Below are 24,899 nucleotides of genomic sequence, written 5' to 3'. Positions count from 1 at the left end.
AGACTGAACACTGTGAAATTTCACACAGATAGAGTACCTCTGTGTACAGAAGAAAGAAGCATTTTTCCTCCACATCAGCCTCCATCAGAATGCAGTTTTAACTACAGACCTGCATTTGGCACCTCCTTAATAAGCCAGCAATCGTTAGTTATAGTGCCTAGCTAATAAGGCAACTTCCACATATGCACTTTTCAGACATTAACAAGCAAATCAATCCAAAGCCCCTTGATTTCATGGCCCTTTCTCTAACATCAAGACCAGTAGTTTTTAACCTATGTTTTTAAAATCTCTAGTTTATTTTTAAGGAAACTGCTTTAAATGTAACTGGGAAAAGTGAGCTTATGGACCTAGATGCACTGTACTGGCAGCTATTCTTCTACTGATTGTTTTCTGTTCTTACTGTTTGCTAATTGAAAAAGATTGAAAATCACTTCTCTAGATACGCTTCAAATCTCAGAGCATGACATAAAATCCAGGAATACAAATTTCTACTAAGCAATGTCTAGCTAACAGTTAGCTGTCTAACCCATCAGGAAAGTTTATATATCCTATACCCCTGTTAAAGCTGAGTAGAAATAGGATAATAGCTTGCTAATGCTATCAGCTGAGACAACCTTTTATCTCAGGCAGATATGGTCCACACAGAAGTCCCAGACAGACTCTGCACAGAATCATTCTCCTTAAATGTCATGGATTGCCTGCTTTAAATTGAAAAGTCCTAGAGAAGAAAATAGCAGTAAAAGAATTGAGCCAAGGCTGCAAAGCTGGGTACCCAAAAGTTAGCAAGTGACATAATACAGGAAGACCGGCCAGAACTCTGTAGGCAACATGCCAAAGAGAACAGGAGATAAATTAAATGAACTTGTCATACTTTTTGCTCTCTAACTTTGTAGAGTTTATTAGTAATACAGGGTAAGATTATCACAAGACGTTCACACCACAACAAACAGAAGCCCCTTGTATGTTCCCACTCCCTGTGTATTGGTCTCCCCTACCACCCACCTTTGTTCAGTGATGCATTTACATCACGCAAGTGTAATACGCTAGTAGGTTAAATTTGCTAATAAACCAGGATGTGAGCATGTTATACCTACTTAGTATTCAGTTTGCTCTTTTATAAATGATTTGGTAGAGAATCAGGCCCTCCTCTCCCTCTCTAGCTGACTCTCATCTGATTCTAATTCAATTTCTCTGCCTATTGTTTATTTCACCGCTCCCCTGTGAAGTGTCAAATGCTGATGTTCCGTCAGCCTAGAACTGTCGTTTATATTTGTCATTCAGTCCTTGTTAAAAAATAAAACAGGACTGTGCCTGCCTTGGAGCGCTCTGCCTGGGAATTCCCTGTGGTAAAATTAGTCCATTTAGATGGAAAGTTTTGTGTCACTCCCCTGTCTAAATTGGCAGATCTGGCTCTTTTGCAAAAACCAATAAACTGTGAACCTTGATGCATCTGTCAATCAAACTCATCTTTCGTGAGCAAAGCCAGATGACAACAAAAGCTGGGCAGGCTCCTCCGATTGGTTCTTCTCATTTAGGCATATCAGGAGGCACCTGTCACTCCTCTGGCTCAGCATCGTGCTCAGAGGGACTCCATTCATGGAGAGATGAAGCCTTATTGGGGGCTGGGTTGGGGCTGGGATGGGAAGGGAAGAAGGGGGAGTTTATCCTCCTCACTTCCAGTACAATCTTCAGCTTGGCTCTTTCCTCACAGCTCTGGTGAAAGGCAAGGAACTGGCATCACCTTTTGTTCTGGACATGTTTTTTTCACATTTTAAGTAAAAGCTTCAATTTCTTAAACTATGCAGGTTTTCTGGTGGCTAAAAGGATGTAGCAGGACCAGCAAATGTGACATGCTACATCCCTGGGGCTCTGGGGACTTGAGCCATGATACCACAGAGAGAGGGGACATATTCCAAACCCCTTTCCAAAGCTGCTGTGTGCACCCTGCCTATTTCGTCACCCACTGAGGAGAAGCAGAGAGGGTATTTCTGCCTCTCTGCTAGGAAAGAAGAGGATCACAGACTGATTGAACTAGGCCTTGCATGTCATGGGAAGCATTTTTTATAAAGGCATAAAAGAGGAAGAAAAATGGCAACAAAGAGCAATAGCTCACACCATGGTGCTTGAGAGGAGCTGGGGCACTTAAGAGCTGATGATACCTGTGGAAATGATCCCGAGAGAGATCAGACTTCAGGGGACATCTCAACTTGTCCAGTTTTCACTGAAAAATTCAGAACTCTGCTGGCTGCCCCAAAGAAGAGTGCCAAATTTTTAGTAATGGCTCCTTTTGTATTCAAAATGAGAATTTAACTTAATTTTTCAAAGTGTAATCATTTGCATATTTGCATTAGGTTGCCACTGAACCATTCAAGAAACTTGTTGTTCCACAGAGCTGCTGCTTGATGATGGATTTATGTTGCCTTTTAAGCACCCCATCAGAAACCTCATCTCAGGCACCTGTATTTTCTCTTTCTACCTTGTTTTGCTCAGAACAGCTCTGCTTTCATATGTCACTTACAATGTTTGCAGGTATCAATGTAATTGTCTTGGCAGTGCAGTACCCAGCCAGTTCTCTCAAAACCAGAATATGGTACATGACTAATTCTCACAGATGCCTCACAAGTCTCATGAAAGTTTTGTGCTTTTGCTCCAGTTACAGGATATATGATATAAGATGAAAATCTCAGCCTTCCTAAAACAGTTGTGACTTCACTTGGTTCTACCGCCCAGTTTCAATCACAGGCTCAAAAAGACAAGACAAAGAGCTTAAAAAAAACCAGCAAAGAAGCTCTTTATGACATGTAAGCTCATGTCATTTTTCTTGCAGGTGGAGGAAAGCAATTCTTACTTACTGAGTGTTTGAGACTTGCCAAACTGGGCATACAAAGTACTGATTTTCTTGTGAGACATGAATCTGGTAAAACATTGACCAGATGATGCTAGCTACCATTCATATACACGTTTGCTGGGCTACACGTATAAGGTCAGAATACAATCAGTACACCATTGTTCAGGGTCTTGAAAAGACTGCTACAAGATTGCTTATAGCAGGCAGCTGAAGGGGTACTGAATGAGTAAACAAAGTAGCATAGCCACAGGCTACAGTCATGGAAAGAAACATTATAGTCCCTATGTATTGTGATTATGAATCATATTACAACATCACCTAGAGATACCGAGATGACGACTCTGTGCGTTATGTACTGTACAAAGTAAGGCATCATTCCTGTCCTGACCAACCTACTTATCATTAGATGAAATAGAGGGGAAGCGAGTCATTCAGTGCTGAGTCATTCAAACCTGATCACTGACAGAAAGGGAATGACACACAAATCTCACCAGCCATGCCAGCATGTTGGATCCTCCTGCCCTTTATGCAGGTATGAATAAAAGCAAAGGGGCCCACCACCAATTAGCCCTAGCAGAAGGATGCTGGGAAGCAATTACATTCTGGGAAGAGGCAAGAGGTGGTTGCTCAGACCCACCTCACTGACATACTTTGAAAGGTTTGCCAGATTCCTGAGAAAGTAAATGAAAGAAAAGATAATGAATCTTCAACACAGATTTTCTACCTGCTGCATCCTTTTCTGGCAGGGGAATACCTACACATAATGTAAAGAATGTCTAAGCAAATGAGTTGGAAAATGCTGTGACAAAATAAAAGAAAAACTTCAGGATGTTACATAGTGGAAAGAAAGTGCTAACAGATAGCTCATAGAAATACACCGATAGCCCAAAGAACAGACATAAAGCCATTAATATAGGGAGACACTTGGCCAAGATTCCCAAAAGCAGCTCTCTGAAATGTAACCCATATTCAGGGATCTAACCAAACACCACAGCTTTCCCAAATCACCAACAGCCCAGCACTTTCTCAGTTCATGAGCATCTGTGCTTGTTGCAGATGCACTCAGGAGTGGAGTGAGATTTCCTTCCATGATTTATTCCTATCCCAGTACTCTCCTTTGAGGATTCACTGACCAGTAACCATAAGAAACTGGCCAGTATTCTGCACTGTATAATCTTTTGTTATTTGCTTTCACCTTTGTCAGAATATTCCAAAGGCCCAGTTTCTACAGTTGTGACCAGCTCCTCAAAAGGGTCCAAATGTAAGCTAGGCATGTAAATATGTGTAGCTCAGTATTTTTGCTAGAAGACTCTGAGGAGTGTTTGGGACACTCAGCTGTACATTACACATTGAGCTTTTTTGAAAATTTTTATAACAACAGTTGCTGAAGATCCCTGAAAATCTATCCATCATTTTTTCTGTGTCTGATCAGACCTGAGCTTTAATTAATGAATTTATTTTTAACTTGCCCTTCTTTGAAAATTCTCTTCTCTAAGTTCAATAGGAAAAATCTTTCCCTGCTGTTCTACCAGCTAGGATACATATTTACCATCTGACTTCTTTTTAAGTTTTACTATAAATCAGAAGGGATTTAAATTATACCCTCTGCTCCAACTATTTCATTGTGCTCCCCCTTCTGTCTATATCAGGTGATCACTCTCATTAGAGTAAGGTTATTACCATCTGTAGCAGGAATTCTCTTACTGCTTTGTGTTTGCACAACAGGTAACATGGGCTCCTGGCACACACCAGAGGTCTCAAAGAGCTACCACAAAATCAACTGTAAACAGCAAAATATTTTTTGAGGAAAGGCTGCAAAGTACCATCCCTGGGAAACATTCTGGTGATGTCAAACATTTCTTCTCCTTGGAGGCAACTTCTCTGCCACTACTGACTTCTCAGAAAATTCTGCTCTGGGTCAAGGTGCCACATGAGAAGTTCCCACCAAAAGCAGGAGAGAGAGAGTGGAAACAAAACTAAAGGGAACTCAGAACAGTCTTTGATTCTGGATAACTCTATCCCAGACAAAACCAGCACTCAGTCATTATATCTCCAATATTGTCCTGTGTGTCTTTCTATTTTTATCTTTGGGTATGGATTGCCTATTTTGACCCATTATTGTTTGTTTATTCATGTGTTTTACCTCTTCGTATGTATTTTGCTTGGCTGATACAGCAAAAGCAAAAAATCAGTAACATTTTTATTTGCTCTGTGACCTGTTTGCCTTCACAAACTGAGACTGAGCACAGATATCACCTGTTCTCTCAGAAGAGAGGGAGACACCAGAACATTTGGGACCCATGGTGAAGGATATGGCAGGGGAAGGCAGATGCTTATGTGATTATATCATAGGGCTGGGCTTCATCATTTTTGTGTTCCATTCAAAGGTGACTGGGAGAAAAGGAAGCAAGGCTTTTTGGAATCCTTTCTTCTGAGTGAGTCATACATCAGCAAAGGTACTAGATTTGTGTCATCTCTGAACTACAAGGGCTTTAATACAGGAAAAACAAAAGCTTTGATGCTTCTCTTCCCTTGCACAGTCACTCAGAATACAGAGAAGTCAAGCCTGGATTATTTGGTTACATATGCAAAGAACTGCATGTGTGGTTTTTGTGCAATACAACAGTGAGGATCAGAGCCCCCATTAAATGGCCAACGAAAAGTCTCAAAAGGCAGCTGGAATCTTACTACTGAGGTTGAGCTCCAGAACAGCAGAAGGGTTCTCATGCTCTTAATTTGCCAAAACAGACACTTCTCAGTTTGATGTTCCCCATGCTGCTAACAGAGGAGATATATACTGACAAAATCATACAACTGCAAACTTCCTTATGCTCCTTTCCCTCAGACACAAGTGTTGTGATTGCAGGCCCTCTCACTTTGTCCCATTAACCCAATTTCAAAGTGACAAAAGTGTGAAGAATCTGTAAGTCATTGATCATCTGGATTGCTTAGCAAAGATGGAGAATTGTTTTTCCTAACACTGTTTCTCCCTAGGCACCCAAAACTAGCCAGTGGTCTATCTAATATGGCTTATTCCTAAAATGATCAACCTTGGAAAAAAAAGGCGGGATTCTAGTTTTGGTTAGCAGGGCCAAAATAACAGCAACTATTGTTTCTGCCATCTATCCCCCCAAGTGAGCTTTTCTCAGCCATTTCTTATTCAAATGCTGAACGAGTCATCTAAGATACAGCCCAGACTGAAGAAGCCAAAGAGAGAAGAAAATGGTCATCAGAGGGAGAGACAGAAACAGTCTGAAAACAAAAGCACTAGTCAAAACCTTTTGATGAACATGACCCATAGCTCCTCCATGGAGAATTTCATGTCCCTGGCATAAACATGGCATGAAAGAGCTCCTTCATGCTACTCTCTGAACTGCCAAAGAAGTAGACTACTCCTCACAGTAGATTCTGCTGTGAATTCCAGCATGACTCCAGTGTTTGAAAATACACAATACTGATAGCAACCAACTTGTTTATGCAATCAGTTATGGTCCTCAACTCAAGCAATGAGATTTTACCTTTCTGTCCAAGGTCACTACCTTTTCTCAGTCCTACAGCCAGATGGATGTTTATCTACACTGAGGTTAAGTCCCTCAGGCTCATTGGAGAGCTCCTATCTAGCTCAGTTAATGCTACAATATTGGTATGACAAGTTACTTGTGCCATGCTAAAGACAGAGATTGACTCTACAAATGCCAGTGGGAATCTGTCAGTTCTGATCATGACTGAGTATCCACTTGGCTGGGAGGTTAGTCCTCCGAATTTCCTTCTACTAGTCACAGACAAATGACTAAGGACAAATAGCTATGCAGATTAGTGCCATCTCTAGCAACATAACGAGATCTCCTCCTTCTCTCCCAAGATCAGGCACTGGTGTCGTGTCTTAGAACACCTCTGTTAGGATCTTTAGGAGCAACAGACACAGCTTCGCTGGAATCATGAGCACACAGAAGACCCTCAAGAATCCCTTATCTTCAAGTGACCACAATAATTCTTCCTCACAAGTCTCCAATGACTATAAAAAGCTCTTGTTTCTGATCAGACTGTCTACAACTTTCTGTAAACTTCCATTCCAGATTAGTCACTACATAACAAGGCAAAGCATTATTATCACTGTTATTTTCTCCACCAAGTATACAGGAATCTTTATCAAGTTTTATTCTTTATCAAGAAATCTTAGCTGAACTGTTCACTCAGAGATCCTTCCAAATTCAAATATCTTTCATGTCTTCAGGAGTCTTCTGTTCTGTTTTACAATTATGCCATTTTCTTACCTTTATCTGTGCTCCATGTGGTCTGTTGCTGTGCTGCTCAGGGTATTCTTTGATCTCTGCATCCCCTGGTGTCAGAAAGACTCTTAACTGGAATTCATCAAAATGGCTCCTGAACACTCCCAGAAAGGCAAGCCAAAGGCCTCCTTAGCAGAACCAGACCCTGCAGGTCACAAGAACACAAGAAAAAGACAACACTTGATTAGGTTACAAATCAGCAAATGAAAAGCTGATTAAAATTTTTCCCCAACAGTTTGTATTTTGTGTAACCACAGAAAGTTACCAAGATTCCAGAAAATACTGGACAGTTTTATAGATAAAAAAAAAAAATCCAGAGTTACGAGCATTCAACAAGCATTCTGGAAACAGATGAACATTTCTGGGATTAAGCCAACCTGCAGATTACTTGAGGTCCCAACAAACTGCAGACGCTTCCTATGTCTGCCCACTGCACAGTTGTTCTGCCCACCTCTTAAGAATCTGTTGAGACTACTGCTAGAGATGGTAGACCAGGCAAAACATGAGCTTGGACTAGTTTTACAAATCCTATACTTCTAAATCTACAGATTTAGCACTAAATGTGAGGAAACTCAGCCTGCAACTCTGGCCTACATTTCTAATCATAGCCACTGCTGCAGGAGCTGATATTGAATAATTTTAAAGCTGTCTGTCTTGACATCTTAGCTAGCTATCTATTGTATCCTGGTTAGTTCTAAATGCAACCTGCTTGGAGCTTATTTTGACCCGTTTTGTCTCCACTATTCTATGCAGACTTCAGTTTTGAATCATTACCTTTTCAACCACTGGAGTTTTATTGTTTCCATTTCACAATACAGAAAAATTTGTATTGTTTCAGGTTTTACTCTCTTTTTTCAATTTTTAGGGCTAATTTTTTTATAAAAATGTTTGTGTTTCTGTCCCAAAGGTTCAGTGACATAAGTGAAAATACACCCATTTACTCCACTAATGTGCCCTATATCATGTTCACCTGACTGGTTCAGGACAGCCTGATGATAACCACTTTTCTCAGAAGCTTGATTTGCTTTCTGTATCCACTACAGTCAATCACAAATCTGAAGTCAAAAGAGTTACACTCATGTAAACAGTGTGTAAGTGAAACTGGAATCAGGCATTGACTTTTAAGATAGCATTTTTCAAGTTCATTGCCACAGCTACCCCAGAGAAGACTCCCAGTGCACTGTGATCATCTTGTCTGGCCTCTGATACGAGATACCCACAGGGCTGATTTGAATTAATTCCTGTTGCAGGTCCAGTATCTGGGGTTGAGCTGGAGGAATCTGTTTCTGAGGAACATTTGCTACCAAGTATAAAGGTTTGAGTGCTGAAAAATACAGTGAACCCTAGCTAAAATATTTTGACACTGTCAGAAATATGCACATTATTTCTGGTTGAATTTACCTACTATCAACTTATAGCTGCTGGAGCTTGTCAGATCTTTGTATACTATGCTGTAGAGCCTTTGCTACCAAACTGTATGTTCTTCATTTTGGTTCAGATTTATAAAGTGTAATACTACTAAACTGATGAGGAAAAAAACCCCTTTTATAAATAACCTGTATTTAGGCTTCATATCTCTGTGTGGAGGCCCTCTTAATAAAAAGCTCAGCTCCTCTCTATAAGAAACTCAACTCCTATACAAGCACCTTCTCATTAGCAATCAATGATGTTTCTGTTCTGTGGGACTGTAACCAACCAAGTTCTCCCTTCACAGATATCCCCAATTCAGACTGGTCCTTTCCTAGCACCACATACATCTCCCACATTTTCTGATCAAGCTCTGTCTGTTTGCATGACTTCTATGCAGAAAAATCACTGCTCAGGTACTATTGCCACCATTGTCAATTTGAGGATGTTAGTTCCTATACGTATTTTTGTTTGTTGACTTAAACTACAACAAAAAGTAGGCCCTCACCCCAAACAAGTTACACTTTAGGATCCCACATAAAAAAATTACTACTCTCACATGTTTCCTCCCTAAACCTGCTATCTCAAGTCACAACTGTTATTTTGGATCTGCTCATCTCTAATGGGAGTATTTCTAGGTTTGATCCCTTGCACTACAGATGAATTTCAGCTTTATTTACTTGAGTTACTACAATGGAAACTTACAAAAGCCTTGAGAAGGAGCTGTCTGTACCATTTCCTTGGAGTGATCATACCAAGATAAGAAAAATAAAAGTGTTTGAAAATAAATTTTCCCTCTACCCAGTATGCCTTTGCATGGCTGTCTTTTCCTGTACACTTACTTGCTCTTAGTGCAGTAAATTTAACTGGCTTTCTAATTGGCAGGAAACTTGGGGTCCCTACAAAAAGTCCCTCTCTTAAATCCTCTGCAGTTTGACTGTGTCAGCTCCCTGCTTCCTACATGTCCTCACCCTATCTCCTCCATTTTAGGTCTCTAGAAGATCTGATGCTTAGATGTTCTCAGGTAGGATGCAGGCTAGAGGTCTGGCCTCTAGCCTGCAACTCAGGGTAAACCCAACAATGTAAAGACAACCATAAACAAGCAGTCAGTCTCCTTGATGCTCAGTTGCACCATTTTTACCAGATGAGAAATATATTTGCATTCACATTATATCTGACCAAAGTAAGAGACAGACCACCTACCACCACACCACTCCTGTTTTACCACCCCAGTTTGGGGCTTGCCACTCAAAATCATTTCTGTTTCCAGGCTGTTTACGATATGGGCACTCATTTTGTCAGCTGGATTGATGAAACCTTTGGTCTCAAGACAAAGATGATGACTGAATGCTGGTAAACTGAGCCACAGTGCTCCAAAAAACAAAGGCAGGCCCCACTAGCCTGCAGCTAAAGGCTCTGCATGGCAATTGCAGAAATGCTGAGCTCTGACTTAATGCTGCTCCCAGTGAGATCACCAGGAAAGCTACTGGTAACTCTTCCACTGATCTCAGCATTATTTTGGAGCATCCCACTTGCAGTGTAGGGAAGGCTGGGGGAGGAGACAGAGGTGAAGATGACACTAATGGAGCCTATCCCCTGCACATGCATGCAACCAACGTTGCACCGACACACCTCCCTCTGATCAAGTCTTCAGTACACCTCTTTATGTCACTCAAAGATTCCTAGAAAAGACATCATTTAAAAATGTCTCTAATCTTTATTCAAATACTTTTGTTTCATCCAAATAGAATTTCTTTCCAGCTTTGGTTGGTTTTAACATTATCCATGGTGTAGGACATGCATGTGCACACACACCCACACTTCTGCATTCAGAAGCTGTGAAGCCAGAGGGACTAAAACAATCATCTAGATTGCACTGACTAGAAACTGAATCCATAAGCCAGAGTCATGACATTTTAATGACAATGTAATTACAATGTAATTTTAATTATATTGGGAAGTCCCTCATTGTCCCTATCTTGGACTGTATGAAATGATGTAACCTAGGATTGTCAAAGGCACATATGGGACCAGGCATCCCTTTCTGACCCATACTGTGGGGAAACTGAGAACCCAAATCACTAACGTTTTGTAAGATGTGATTCCTTCTTGGATGTCCCTGACTAGGAGACACAATGGCAGATACCAATGCATTGCGAGATGCTGGACACCACTCAGTACCTACTGAAAGAATATTTGGGCATGTATCAGCATTTTGAGGGTTAACCAGATTTGTCCTTTGCTTCCCACTCACTTTGGTATGAGGGAGAAGTAGAGATGTGGGCATTACATATGGAGGCTTCTGGCTGAGCCCTAGAGACACCACACAACACCTACTAGCTTTTACTGTTGAGGTTTGGGGTTTTTTGGTGTGTGGTGGTTTTTTTTTTTTCCCCCCAAGCCATGGTGCAAATTGTGGATAAGCAGCATCCTGACTCCCATCACGAGACAAGTGGCACTCCCTCCCCCCTTCTTCTCTCCATCCCTCTTGTGCATTATCCATCGCACTGAGTTGGACTGGAGGGAGCTAAAGAAGAAGAGAATTTTTCCTCTCTCTCATTTTATTTTTTTAAACAATCTCCTCCTCCACCTCCCCTTTCTTCTACTCCTCCTCTTCTTCATCCTCCAACCCACCCCCACCCTGTCCATCTCCCCTCATCCCACTCACACACCACTCCCCCCCTTTACCGGTATCCAACACTGTCAACCCAAACACATGATAAATTGCCCTGTCAACAGAATTCATTCAGGGACCAATTAATTCCACAGAAATGAACCAGGAGCCATCAGTTGCTGAAAAACTCCAAGTGCAGGGAGCGAGGAAGCTAGCTTTGTGAGTGAGAGAGAGAGAGAGAGGGAGGCTTGGGAAGTTAGTCTGACAGAAATTGGTCATTTAATGCTTAAGTGCACCGTAGACAGCCCTGTCATAGCAGCCGGCATGGCAAAAACTCCCCCAGTGCTTTATTTATTAATTATGTGGAGCAGCACGGGGGTCACTTCACTGTCTCGATACAGACTCATCAACTTTACTTCTTGTCACTGGAAGAGATCCCACAGCATGTGGGATAGAGGGCCAGGCCTTATCCTGGCTCTGCCTCCTGCCATCCTGCCACAATGCAGGCTAGAAGCAAGTTTGCAAGAGCACCACCTGTGCCCTCAGCAAGAGTGGGCAGCAGCAGGCAGGGACACAAGAACAGTCAGAAGTGGGAGGCAAACCATTATCCCGCTGCTGCCCAGCTCTGGAGCAGAGGTGGTGGGAGCCTGGAGATTTCATTTGCAAAGCTTCCTCATTATCCTCCTTCAAATTCTCCTTAGCCATGATGCCTGCAAAAATCTGACAGCAGTTAGGCTGCTGATGTATTATGAGTACTGCCTATCCTGCTGATCAATAGCGTCTCATTGCTCCTTACTGTATTCCCTCAGCTGTCCATACTAGCCCTTGCTTCTTGACTCATATTTGTAAGCTCTCTGAGAGCATGAACATTTTTCTCTAGCATGCAAGTACAGCACCAGGCAATGCCAGATTCTGATCTCTGAGAAGTGGTCCTCAAATGGTAGTAACAGAAATAATAATAATACTAATAATAACAATTCTATCCTTTTACAGAATCACAGAAAATAAGGCTGGAGTTGACCTTAGGAGCTTGTCAAGACCATGCCTCTGCCAAGGCAGGATCAACAACCATTAAAGTACTTCTAAACCTTTTTGTCTAGTCTGTTTTTAAGAACAACCATGCAGGTTCCACAACCTCCCTAAGCAATCCATCCCAGTGCTCCCCACTACCCCATTCCCCTCTCCACCCTGCCATGACTTTAAGATTTGAAAACACTCCCCTGACAGAAAACATCAAGCTAGGCCCTGAGATATATCTCTACCTTTAAACAAGAGACAGAAATATGTCTCTACCATATGGCAGAGATTTACAAATGATGCATGGGCTGCTTTTCACATTCTCTTGTCTGGTTGGAAAACAATGGGATACATTCTGGTTTAATCCAATATAACATGTATCTTCCAATTGGGTCAGTAGAACCAAAACTTCATCCTCCATATAAAAGCTGAAGAACACAAAGAAATCCTGGGAGTGGTGATATTGCACTGGCACTGCAGAGTTTAGGTCTCCCACTAGCAACTCTGGTGATTCAAGTGGCCTACTGAAGAAGAAACCTCTCTTCCCCCACACATGACTACTGGTGTCCAGCGAAGAACTGCAGTGTCAGAACACTTCCAGTCCACACGTTATTTACTCTGATGCTTAGAAACACAGAGCTATATTTCAAAGTTTTGGATTCCTGGTCTGGATTTTTCCCAACTTTTGGGAGTGTTCAAATATGGAGCTTAAGTGCATTTCTTCTGAAGATGTCTCTAAATACACACCTGTCCCTCCATGCTTATCAGTGCAATAGGGACACACGACCTATAGCAGAAGTCTGAGTTGGTGAATCACTGCAATTCTATCTTGGCAAAAAGCTGTTGCCTTTACCTCTCCTAACCCCATCATGGTCCACTTTAAAGAGGCAAGAAATCTTTAGCCTGCCTATCACAGCAGAGGGGAGAACAGACCTAGCAGTTCACATAGACCCTCCAGCACATCAGATGGCACATTAGATTTAGTTTAATGCCACAAACAACAAAATGTATCCTCCTGATTTGGAGCTACCAGTCAGATCCTTCCAAAGCCTGGAGGACATCCTAGGCTTCCCCCTTGCACCCATCCCTATCCCAGAGGTGACCTTCCAAGATCACAACTACATAAAATCTTTATAGAACCACAGGCCAGCTGACAAACTGGAATAACTGTGTCAGTTTCCTTAAAAAAGAGATGTTTTACACAAGCCAGGGGGAGATATCTATTCTGTTCTCAAGACCCAACAATATCTCTAAAGAGCACATCTTGAACAACAAAAGCCTGGAAGTGAACATCTGATCCAATGACAAGCTGTATTTATCTATATCTCTATTTATGGTTCCACTCTCAGTACTTACCCAGTAATGGATAAATCTTAGTGTGTTACGGAAGATACAGCCTGATCAGGAAACTCAGTTGACAAAGGACTATTTAAGTCACATGGGATCCTTACAAATCCCTTCCAAGATCAGCTGTAGTAGTGTTTCTCAATCGGGTTTTCAGCGTGTTTTTTAGCATTCATTTCTTGCTAGCAACCAATATTTCATAGAGAAATTTGGATGAAAAATGTTTTCTGTTCCTTAGTTTCACATGAGAAGAGGAAGAGAATCTTTTATTTCAGCTAATGAGTAACATACATGGGCAAAGATGGTTTTAGGTGATCTGCAGGATGTACAGTCTGCAGTAATCTTTACCACTGACTCTTAGGTAACTGCCTGCAGTGTGACTATTAGCATCAATGCAGAAATAGTAACCACTCCTTTCACTTTTTGTAATCATTTCAATATAGTATTAGAAAAGAACCAGTCATTTTCCCATGGGAAAAAAGCAGACTCAGTAACACCAGAGATCTCTGCTAGTTCCGTTCATTTCATTCCTGTGCTTCACCTGAAAAGTGAGGGGGAAAACAATGAATTTAAAAAGTGAAACTTAGGTATCCGACTGTCATTTCTTCGCCTTTAAAAACCTCTTATTTCAGATATTCAGAATGGGGATCATATTACAAGCTAATTCTCTCAAGTTACAGCTAATATTCAGAATGGAACATTCGATTAACGTAATTTTCACTAGACTTTAACTTCTTTGTAATAGGAACCATGAATGCTTAGAAACCACAAGTAATGTTGAAGTCACTCAGATATTGTAGTGATACTATAAATAACCAAAACAACAGACAAATATTTTAAAATGCTCCTACTTGGTGCCAGAAATAAACTACTCCTTCACAGAGTAGGCATGTCAGAAGAAATCAGATATGAAATAGTTTTGATACTGAAGGACCTGATAACAATCAGATCAGAAAACTTACTTTTTTCTTGGGACAGACTTTCTTAGGGAGATGCTGATCACCTTTATTGTCTTAAAAGATAGGTAATAAAGATAAAACCCACTCTGTGGAAGGATATTTTTGGCTTCCATTTGCTTACCCCAAGAGGCATTCCCATTACAGGAGCACCCTGTATTCTGCTGTTACAAGTTTGTTCAATACTTTGTCCTCAAGGAGCTTGCTCTGCAGGGTGAAAAACTCAGTTAACAGGTCCCTGCACTGCCGCTCTGCTGTGGACATCATTCCGTGTAACCACTTCCACTCAGAAACACACATTTTTCTCAAAGCATCATCTCCTAGCAGCATGTGGCAACTTATCTGCCTAAGCTAGAAAGCAACAGGTAGGTCATCAGTTTCTAGTGAGAAATTGTCAAACCACTTTGCTGACTGTTGGGGAGTTATTCTGTGATGCAGGTGATAATGATTTATGAAGAGGGATCTGGGCGATTTCACAGAATCATCAAGGTTGGAAAAGACCTTGAAGATCATCTAGTCCAACCATTAACCTAACACTGACCGTTCTCAACTACACCATATCCCTCAGCACTATGTCAATCCGACTCTTAAACACCTCCAGGGATGGGGACTCCACCACTGCCCTGGGCAGCCCATTCCAACACCTAACAACCCGTTCTCTAAAGAAATACTTCTAATATCCAGTCTAAACCTTCCCTGGTGCAACTTGAGGCCATTCCCTCTTGTCCTATCACTTGTTACTTGGCTAAAGAGACTCATCCCCAGCTCTCTGCAACCTCCTTTCAGGTAGTTGTAGAGGGCGATGAGGTCTCCCCTCAGCCTCCTCTTCTCCAGACTAAACAACCCCAGTTCCCTCAGCCACTCCTCATAAGACCTGTGCTCCAGACCCTTCACCAGCTTCGTTGCCCTTCTCTGGACACGCTCGAGTAATTCAATGTCCTTTTTGTAGTGAGGGGCCCAAAACTGAACACAGTAATTGAGGTGCAGCCTCACCAGTGCCGAGTACAGGGGTAAGAAACCTTCTCTGTCCCTGCTGGCCACGCTATTTTTGATACAAGCCAGGATACCATTGGCCTTCTTGGCCACCTGGGCACACTGCTGGCTCATGTTCAGCCGGCTGTCAATCAACACCCCCAGGTCCCTCTCTGACTGGCAGGTCTCCAGCCACTCCTCCCCAAGCCTGTAGCGCTGCTGGGGGTTGTTGTGGCTGAAGTGCAGCACCCGGCATTTGGTCTTGCTGAAACTCATACAGTTGGCCTTAGCCCATCGCTCCAGCCCGTCCAGGTCTCTCCAGAGCCTCCCTACCCTCAAGCAGATCAACACTCCCACCCAACTTGGTGTCATCTGCAAACTTACTGAGGGTGCACTTGATCCCCTCATCCAGATCATCAATAAAGATGTTAAACAGGAGTGGCCCCAAAACCGAGCCCTGGGGGACACCACTCGTGACCGGTCGCCAACCAGATTTAACTCCATTCACCACAACTCTTTGGGCCCGACCATCCAGCCAGCTTTTTACCCAGCAAAGCATGTGCCCATCCAAGCCACGAGCAGCCAGTCTCACCAGGAGAATGCTGTGAGAAACAGTGTCAAAGGCCTTACTAAAGTCAAGGTAGACAACATTCACAGCCTTTCCCTCATCCAATAAGCAGGTCATCCTGTCATAGAAGGAGATCAGGTTTGTCAAGCAGGACCTGCCTTTCATAAACCCATGCTGACTGGGCCTGATCATCTGGTTGTCCTGCATGTGTTGTGTGATGGTACTCAGGATGAGCTGCTCCATCAGCTTCCTGGGCACTGAAGTCAAGCTGACAGGCCTGTAATTTCCTGTATCATCCTTCCGACCCTTCTTACATATGGGTGTCACATTGCCCAATTTCCAATCTGTTGGGACCTCCCTGGTCAGCCAGGACTGCTGGTAAATGATGGGAAGTGGCTTGGTGAGCACCCCAGCCAGCTTCTTCAGCACCCTCGGGTGTATCCCATCCGGTCCCATAGACTTGTGTGTGTCTATGTGATGCAGTAGGTCACTGACTGTCTCCTCCTGGATTGTGGGGGGGTCATTCTCCCAGTCTCTGTCTTCTGGCTGAGGAGGCTGGATTCCCTCAGTACAACTAGTCTTGTTATTAAAGACTGAGGCAAAGAAGGCATCAAGCACCTCAGCCTTTTCCTCATCACCCGTTGCTATGTTTCCTCCTGCATCTAGCAGGGGATGGAGACTCTCCCTGATCTTTCTTTTGCTGTTGAAATACTTATAGAAACATTTCCTGCTATCTTTGACTGCTGAAGCCAGATTAATTTCTAGCTGGGCTTTAGACCTCCTGATTTCCGCCCTGCATAGCCTCACAGCATCTTTGTAATCATTGTGAGTGGCTAGCCCCTTCTTCCAAAGGCCATAAATTCTCCTTTTCTTTCTGAGTTGCAGCCAAAGCTCCCTGTTCAGCCTTCTCTGCCACTGGCTTCTCTTACAGCACCTGGGAACAGCCAACTCCTGTGCTCCTGTGGTTACAGACCACCATCATGCACAGTTACCACATCAAGGACACAGGCCTTGCAATATAACTAGTACTGACAAACAGGGAAAAATATCATGTGATTCTAGGAGATCAATGTGGACTATCATAAGCACTACTGTTGCTAGTACTTTTTCTTGGAAAAAACAGCCTGACTCTGTAAATCTGTAGGCTGTTAACTTAGTCAACAGCAGAGGATGAAAAGTGGGATTTGGCTGATGAACTTTCTAGTAATGGGGGCTGCTAGCTGTAAGTGTTCAACAACTGAGAAGACAGCCTTAAAATCTCAGAAGCAAAAAATGCTGGGGAATATTGAGGATTTCCTTCTCCTTTTTAATCCTTTCACCTTCTCAGCCACATGGCTAGTAAAGCACTGTTCTAAAAATGAAAGTTACTTTTTAATGCAATAACTTGTCTCCTGGCACTTGCATTTAAAAGAAAATATGCAACTAAAATATTACAAAGACATCACGGTTGATAATGCTGAAATGAGTAATCCTAGCCTTGGACATGCAGAGGGTTTAATATGCAGAAAGGGGTACAAAGACTGTATGTAGCCTCTCCTTGTAAGACAACTGCATCTGCCCATGATACCGAAACAGCTCTTCTAAGATGTGGATTGCTGGACTCACTCCCCAGAAGAGGAAGTTATTGGTAGCTTAAAGGACAGCAGAGAGCTCTGACTCTGCCTCACTTACTCTTCTCAGGCCATTCTTTTAAGCTGCTATGTGGCACTGTCTGCTGTGAGCTGCTGCTGTCAGAGTGTGGGGGTCAGTGCTGGGGCCCCATCACTTCAACAGAGTGGTTGCAGCATCACGGCACAAAAGAGCACACACTGCCCTTGTCCTCCTGGAAATCACAAGCTTGTGCTATCTTCTTTGATTCTTTTAGGCTGAACTGAATGTTCTTCCCATTGATACAGGTGGAACCACTCAACACCACCCAGGTGGATTTATTAGTAGTTCTTAAAGGCACCTATTTCCACATGCTGGAAACACTGGGAAAGGCAGTATCAATGTATCAGTGCAGGGCTGCAAGGATGGGCCCAATTAGATGCAAAGTACCTACTGAAGCCCATAAGGGCTGAAGGCCCACACATTTGAGGCCTATACCTATAACCTGGGGTAACAAGAAGAGAGAACTCCTGTTATAAAGGTGGCAGGAGCTACTCTCATTGTGAGAGCTGAGGAACCTGGGTTTGGCCCTGGAGCTTACAATGAGTGCTTGTTTTCCAGCAGGTAAAGCCAAGCTGCCTTCACTTTCCGCATGATGAGAGTTTTCAAAGAGCACCTGAATAATTCAGGGAGGCTTTGATCTGAGTGCAGACGGACACAGGCATAAACTGTTTCCAGAGCCAGCTGGGAAGCAGTATTCCTGGCACTTCTCACCTTCTGCCACTTCTCCTTGACATCCGATCCTAGGCCAGCAGCTCTCCCAGTTCTCATTGTATCGGCAGGTCAGTGACATGTTTGGCGTCAGTGGAGTCCCCACAGCCTCTCTCTTGGTGTGTGATACTCATTTACCACTTGTGAAGCATAGTGGGGCATGAGAGCACACGCTGCTCTACAGGTCTCCTTTCAAGGATGGATGAGATTGCCCTTTGGGGAGAAAAGGTCAGTACACATCCACATCACTGCTTGGCTGAAATTGCCTCCGATGCAGAGGCAAAGGTCTCTCTGAAGGGACACTTGGGGTCTATTTTTGGGTCAAAGTTGGGGTAGACCTTTTGTATGCAGCCTCTGTGATCTCCCTGTTGCTCCCTTCTTTTTTCAGGTAATTCTGCATCTTGAGTCAGGCTTTATTCACCTGACCTGAACAGAATCATCTGTGATTTACATGAGCCCAACCAAGAAAAGAATCTGTTCCTTTAAAGCTACAAGGCATACGCCTTTCATTTACAGTTGCTGGTGTAACAACGACTTGATGCTACACCAATTACTTGATTTTGTCAAAGTACATAGAGAACACATGTTGAAATTAATTTGACATTAACAGACCAATTCTGGATTTACACCATCATGAGGAAAGTGAGAATCAGAGCAGGTGTGAGCAGATACATTCAGCGAGACAGAGCTGCTGCTTTTTTTTTTTTTAACAGTCACTTTCCTATGACCACTCTTTAAAGTATGCTTTTCTCTCTCTGACTAAACTATAAACTACTATATGAGCTATGAAAATTTTTCTGATGTCAGTATATCTCCCTGTATTGTTTTGTACACCTGGACCTTCATTATGTTAAGGAACCAGCCTCCAGTTCTAGCTTCCATTGCACTGTGTGCATGTTCTGACACAAAGGGATGGGGATGAACAGAAAAAAGCAGAAGTTAACGTAACTAGAGGGTCCCTAGGCAGTTCTTGTGTCATGTAAAAGCATGGCTCTGTCATACAAACAAGACACAATACAATTCCTCCCACCCACAGTAACTGCCTTTCTAGCAGCTTTCTAAGGACATGTTTGAACGGATCCCACCACCACAGTTTCTCAGCTCTGTGCAGGCATTGCTTGCTTTGACCTCAGACTAATGCAGGACTTCCCAGGAACTTACAACCATGCCCATTTTACAGCTGGGGAGCTGAGGCATAGGAATTAATTACTGTGTGCATGGTCACACTGCAACTCAGAGCTCAGCAGAGAATCGAAGTAATGTCATTTAGATGCCACTTAATGTCATTTAGTATTTGATCCGCTAGACTGTTCTTCCCACAGCTGATCACCCTTTTGTATGTAAATCAGCCACTAGAGCTGGAGGAAAGGCACTGTAAACTTAGATATTGAAAGAGGGAAAGAAACTGATGAAAAAAACATAAGAAAGAGAACAACATAACTGGCAGGGTTTGCAAAGGGAAAATATGTGCTGTGAGTAGCAGTTGAACATGCAGAGGTATGGAAACTTTCCCTTGTAATGCTGATGGCTCTGCTCCCTAGAATTTTCTATCACCTTTCAGCCCAGCAGTGACATGTGTCTGCGAGTCTGGAAATGGGCTCTTTGTCCCAAGATGAACTGAATGTCCTTCAGGATCAGGACTACATTTTTGTTGTGTGGTGCATTGCTTGTGCAGCAGGGCTCTGGTCCTTACTTTTTCAGGAATATCAGAAGTGATAACAGACAGGTTAGGTACATCTAGTCCTGCAATTCCCAAGCCTCTTTTCTGCTCCTCAATTTACCCTTTATGGAATGACAAGTTTCATAGCACAAGGACAAGAATTAAACTCTGCGCCCCAAGGAGAAGAGAGAAAAGGTTATGAGTAGGAGTTAAGGGATGGAATTAAAGAACGTAAACAGTCCTGGAGTGCAAAGATGCTGGCAAACAATATTATCTGAATGTGTTGTCCCAATCAAGCCCATAAGTTTATTCAAAGGAGTACCATTACATACACAGTGTTTGCAAACTCAGGCCATGATTAAACAGCAATGACATGTAGCAGCCTATGAAGGAAAGCAGCGGGTGCTAAAACGCTTAGCTGCTTTTCTTTTGAGAAATCAAGTGTGCTCCAAAGATAACAGGCCATGAAGATTAAGCTGCTACCGCACCAAAGGAGAAAAGCAGATGGAGCCACCAGCACTGCCACAAACAAGTACACAGAGATGTTTAAAGGCTGGAGATTTTATCAGCCCCTGCTCAAGGAGGACTGTAGGTTTCAGCTGTGGAAGGTGAAGAGAGGCAAAGAGGAAAGGAAGGGGAGGAACATGAGGTAGAAGGATTTCATTAATTAAAAGAGATTAATTAGCACCATAAAAGCAGGCACCATGGATTACAGCAACTGTCAGCAAAGAGCAGTGACAGCTGCAGCAGAGCTGGCCAGCCACTCCCATCCCCAGCCACTGGCCATCTCCCCACCTCAAGCCATTGGGGCAGCAAAGTGGGCACGCTCAGAAATCATGGAGTGCTCCCAAAATGAGGGGTAACTTGGAGGATGGGTCTCATCCGGACAGTGGAACAAGCTGGGGCTGGGTTTTTATACTTTCCATGTCACCTTGAGCAAATCACTGATCTTGCTATGCTCCAGTTCCTGAAACAGGGAGATATTTCTTCTGAACTGCCAATTTAAATTGTAAGACCTTTGGGGCAGAGAGTAGAGCACACCTTCTATTATATTTATAAGGGATCAGTAAGCATTGAAGAAGTGCTGCAGTAAAGAGCTAGTCAGCTGATAACCAAAGTCCAGATGCATATAGCTAAAGTTAGAAAAAATGCTCATGAACTCCCTCCTTCTGCAACGTACTTTTCATATCAATCAAGTATTTCGTGATTTCACTATGTCAGAGACATTTTTAAACTAAAAATCTGGAACAAATATTATCAGTTTATTTTCTGATAAATGTTTGCACTTTTATTGAAAACGTTTTCACTTCAAAATTTTCCTCTATTTGTAAAAGATCAGAATACAGAAAGGCTCTAAAAATCATACCATCTTGATTTTGCCAAAGTGAAATATTTACATTGCTCTTAAAATGACTTCATTCTGTTTAGTGAAACTTCTCAAAAACTATTCTTGTTCCAGATCACAGCACACTTTTTGATGTATTAAAATTCCTAAGAAACTCTGTATTTACAACCGTCATTATAACCACCTTCAGCACGTTCCATTGCAGCACCACCAGTAACGTATACTGTTCACATGTGAAGCATCTTTGTATTTGCTATTTGGCATCTATTAATCCTGTAAAAACATATTTATTTGGAAGCCAAATAAAACGTGCTACGGGGTGCAGTTCAGTTATGTATATGCACAGCACTGGAAGATCTGATCTCCACTAAAGGTCCCATTTGCTCCTTAAAACCACAACAGGTACTTCCATGTATGTCGGAGACTAGAAATCTCAGGGGAGAGTGCTCTGGAGAGACTCCTGCTCTCAGCTTTCTAACTCTTAAAGACACAAGAGAGTCCTTGCAGAAATTTCTTAGCTTCTCATTACCTCAGTTTCTCCACATACAAACTGAAGATAATATCTAATCCAGCTTCACAATATGTTGCAGGGCAAATATATTCGTCTGTATCTGTGGGGCAGGGAGAAGCTTGGGAGGGAAGCACAAAGCAACTGAAACAGAGTTGGTACCTCCTAGTATGGAAACAAATACAGTTCTCTCCAAAAACCTGAATGTCCCAGGCAGACTTTAAGAATCTTCAAAGACAGAAAACTAAACCCCAGTAATGAGCCAAGTTTTTTTACTGTGCTCTCAACTGTCACCACAAGTCACACACATCATTTGGAAACTACGGGTCCACTGCTGTTCACCCTGCTGTTTGGATTGTAACTTGTGTGAGATCCATTCTTGGCTTCAAGCACAGGGTGCAGAACTAGGAAGTGAAGCTGTAGCTTTACTGTGTGACATTGGGTAAGTCACTTCTCTTTCTCCATGTCTCAGTTTCCCCAATAGCAAGAAGGAGAGGGAGGAAGGTAAAAGACCTACCTCCTGGGACCACGGGAAGGATGCAGTTCACCCTCATCCCAAGCACACAGTGTCTGCCAGTAAGATGTGTCATAAGCATCTTCTGACCCATACCCTCTACTATATGTGAGAGCTCCCTGCTCCTTTAAGATGCTGGAGCCAGCAGTCCTGTAAGGCTCTGTACCTGCTTGCTATGCTCACAGCAGCCATCTCAGCACAGTCACACTCTGGGCTGCTCCAGTCTATTTTATCACAATTTACTTGGTAACAGGTTACAAATGTGGCATCTGATGAAAATAATGAGCCTTGATGTCACTTAGTGCACGAGGCTCCCTGCGTGTGTGCAGGGAATAGCAAATAACAGCCAGCCTGGCCTCCTCGCAGGTGCCAGCACAATTGGTCCCACGGCAGCATCTTCCCGCTGTGCTCTGCCTCGGCGAACCTCACCCACCAGCCACATTCAGGCACTGTCAAAGACTCACTGCAACATCAAGGTCAAGCCCAAGGCAACCCACAGCAGGGCCACTCGTTACTGTGACAGGTCAATGTCCCTTGGGAACTCACCCAGTGGGGCCAGCAGACCAGGTCTCAAGGACCCTAGTTATGCCCCCAGATGCATCTATGTCCCACTTCCAGAGGCACAGGTCAACCAAGGGCAGGGACCAGCCCACCATGAGGAACTGGTCACTCTTCTGGTCTTAGCACTGTTAGTAAGATAGGAAAATTTTTCAGTGAAGAAATTCCCACTGAAAATCTAGAGGAAGGTTACCCAGCTCTTAAGTGATTAAGTACTCCTGGTCTTAAGGGCTGGTCAAACCAAGCTGTGCCAAAGACTTGCTAGGTGGCCTTGACCAAAGTCCGTTTGCTTTTCTGAGTCTTGTTTCTTTTGTTGTTGAATGGAGATGAAAGCACTCCTATACTCCATGGGATGGCCTTGAGGGTAAATCTGATAAAGACAGCCTGAGGCTACCGACAAAGATAAAGGACCTAGCCACTGGTGGGGAAGGGTACAAGCTGATGTGATACAGAGCAGAAAGCAGGGTCAGAGAAGATGGGATAACCATGGAAAAGAGCATGGAAACAAAGGCTAAAGTGGATATAGGAATGGAAATTAAAAAATGAAAAGGAAATGGCTGTGGAACAGAGCCAGGACACAGCTCTTCATTCATACACCAAAGTTTTGCCTTTTTTTTTTTTGTAAACTGGGATTTACCAGAGACTGTAAAAGTTTCTACTTAAAGCCAAACTAACCCCCAACCAACCCACACCTTTAGATAGAGAAGTAGGACTCAGTGTTTTTGGATGCTTTGGCTAAGCATCCTGACCAAATGCCTGACCAGATACTGTGTCTGGAATGGGCCAGATTTAAGTGCCTGAAAATCCCCTAGAGGAGTTACCTGCTCAGAGGAAAGGAGCCTTTTAGCCCCTAACATTATTATCACTATTTAAATTTTATTTCAATATATAGAAATATGCCACAGCTACATGCAGAATCCTAGTCTCCCGGGAATAGGAGACAGTATAGGAAAAAAAAATAAAAATCATTGTTTCACTTGTTTCACTCTTCTTCTGCAGAGCAATACCAATTTTAAAAGTTATCCAAGATGCAGGAGGCTCTTACAATACCAGTGCTGGACTAAGGGGCAAGAGGTGAGGGTTGCAGTCCTCATTTTGCTCTACTCTGTGGGTTCAAAATCCAGATCTTGATTCCTCATGTGTGAGGATACAGTCTTCCCAAATTCCAGACCATTTGGATCACAAAGGCTCTGGGATATAATCTGCTTGCCTTTTTTAAAAAACCCAAAACAAAACATAAAACCTATCATGACAAGGGCTCCGATCTCATGAGAGCTTTTCACTGCTACAGTAATATAAACACTAACCCCACTCCTCTCATTAAAATCTCATCCTCTTCCCCAGAGCTTCAACAGTGCTTATAGTCAGGTCACTGCACATAGCCCATGTGTAAAGGGAAATGGCAGCAGGACAAGAGAGGGTGGATGAGGACATGCTGAGTACTTATGTTTGCTGAGCTGGTCACAGTGACACCTAGCTTTTTTTTCCTGAGTTGACAGCATAAGGCATACAAGAAATGCAAATCATAGTTTTTGATGTGCATTATCTTGCACCCAGTCTAACATAGAAGTATCTGAACAAGGAGAAAATGTAAGATATAAAAGGGTTTTTTTTATCTAGCAGAGAAAGACTGAACAAGAACTAGTGGCTTGGAAGTTAGAACACAGACAAATTCAGATGAAAAAAACAGCCCACAGTTTTAATTTACAGTGATTAGCTATTGGAACAAAGTGACAACTGAAATAGTGAGTTCTTACCCTCTTAATGTCATCTGTAAAACATGTGCCTCACTCAGGAGGGCAGAGTAGATGATTTCAGGATTCCTTCTATGTGTAAATCTATTCTTTCTGTTACCTACTCATCCACTGCTGCCAGGTCCCTCACAAGTTCTTTGTCATCTTTCCTGATCTTGATCAGCATACCTACCTCTGTCGAACCTAC

The 24,899-nt window shown here is 42.8% G+C and overlaps 1 long non-coding RNA gene across 1 annotated transcript in view; it reads right to left on the bottom strand.

Moving 5' to 3' along the window:
• Positions 1 to 7,136: 7,136 nt before the first annotated feature.
• LOC141945912 (uncharacterized) overlaps positions 7,137 to 24,899 on the bottom strand; it is a 97,981-nt gene continuing 80,218 nt past the window's right edge. Inside the window, exon 3 of the long non-coding RNA XR_012629675.1 lies at positions 7,137 to 7,282. This is a non-coding gene — a long non-coding RNA (uncharacterized LOC141945912). The remainder of the gene's footprint in view (positions 7,283 to 24,899) is intronic.

Source organism: Strix uralensis, chromosome 7 (assembly GCF_047716275.1).
Source record: "Strix uralensis isolate ZFMK-TIS-50842 chromosome 7, bStrUra1, whole genome shotgun sequence".
Classification (NCBI taxonomy): Eukaryota; Metazoa; Chordata; class Aves; order Strigiformes; family Strigidae; genus Strix; species Strix uralensis.
The sequence above is the reverse complement of the archived record's forward strand: the minus strand, read 5'-3'. Positions and strand labels throughout refer to the sequence as shown.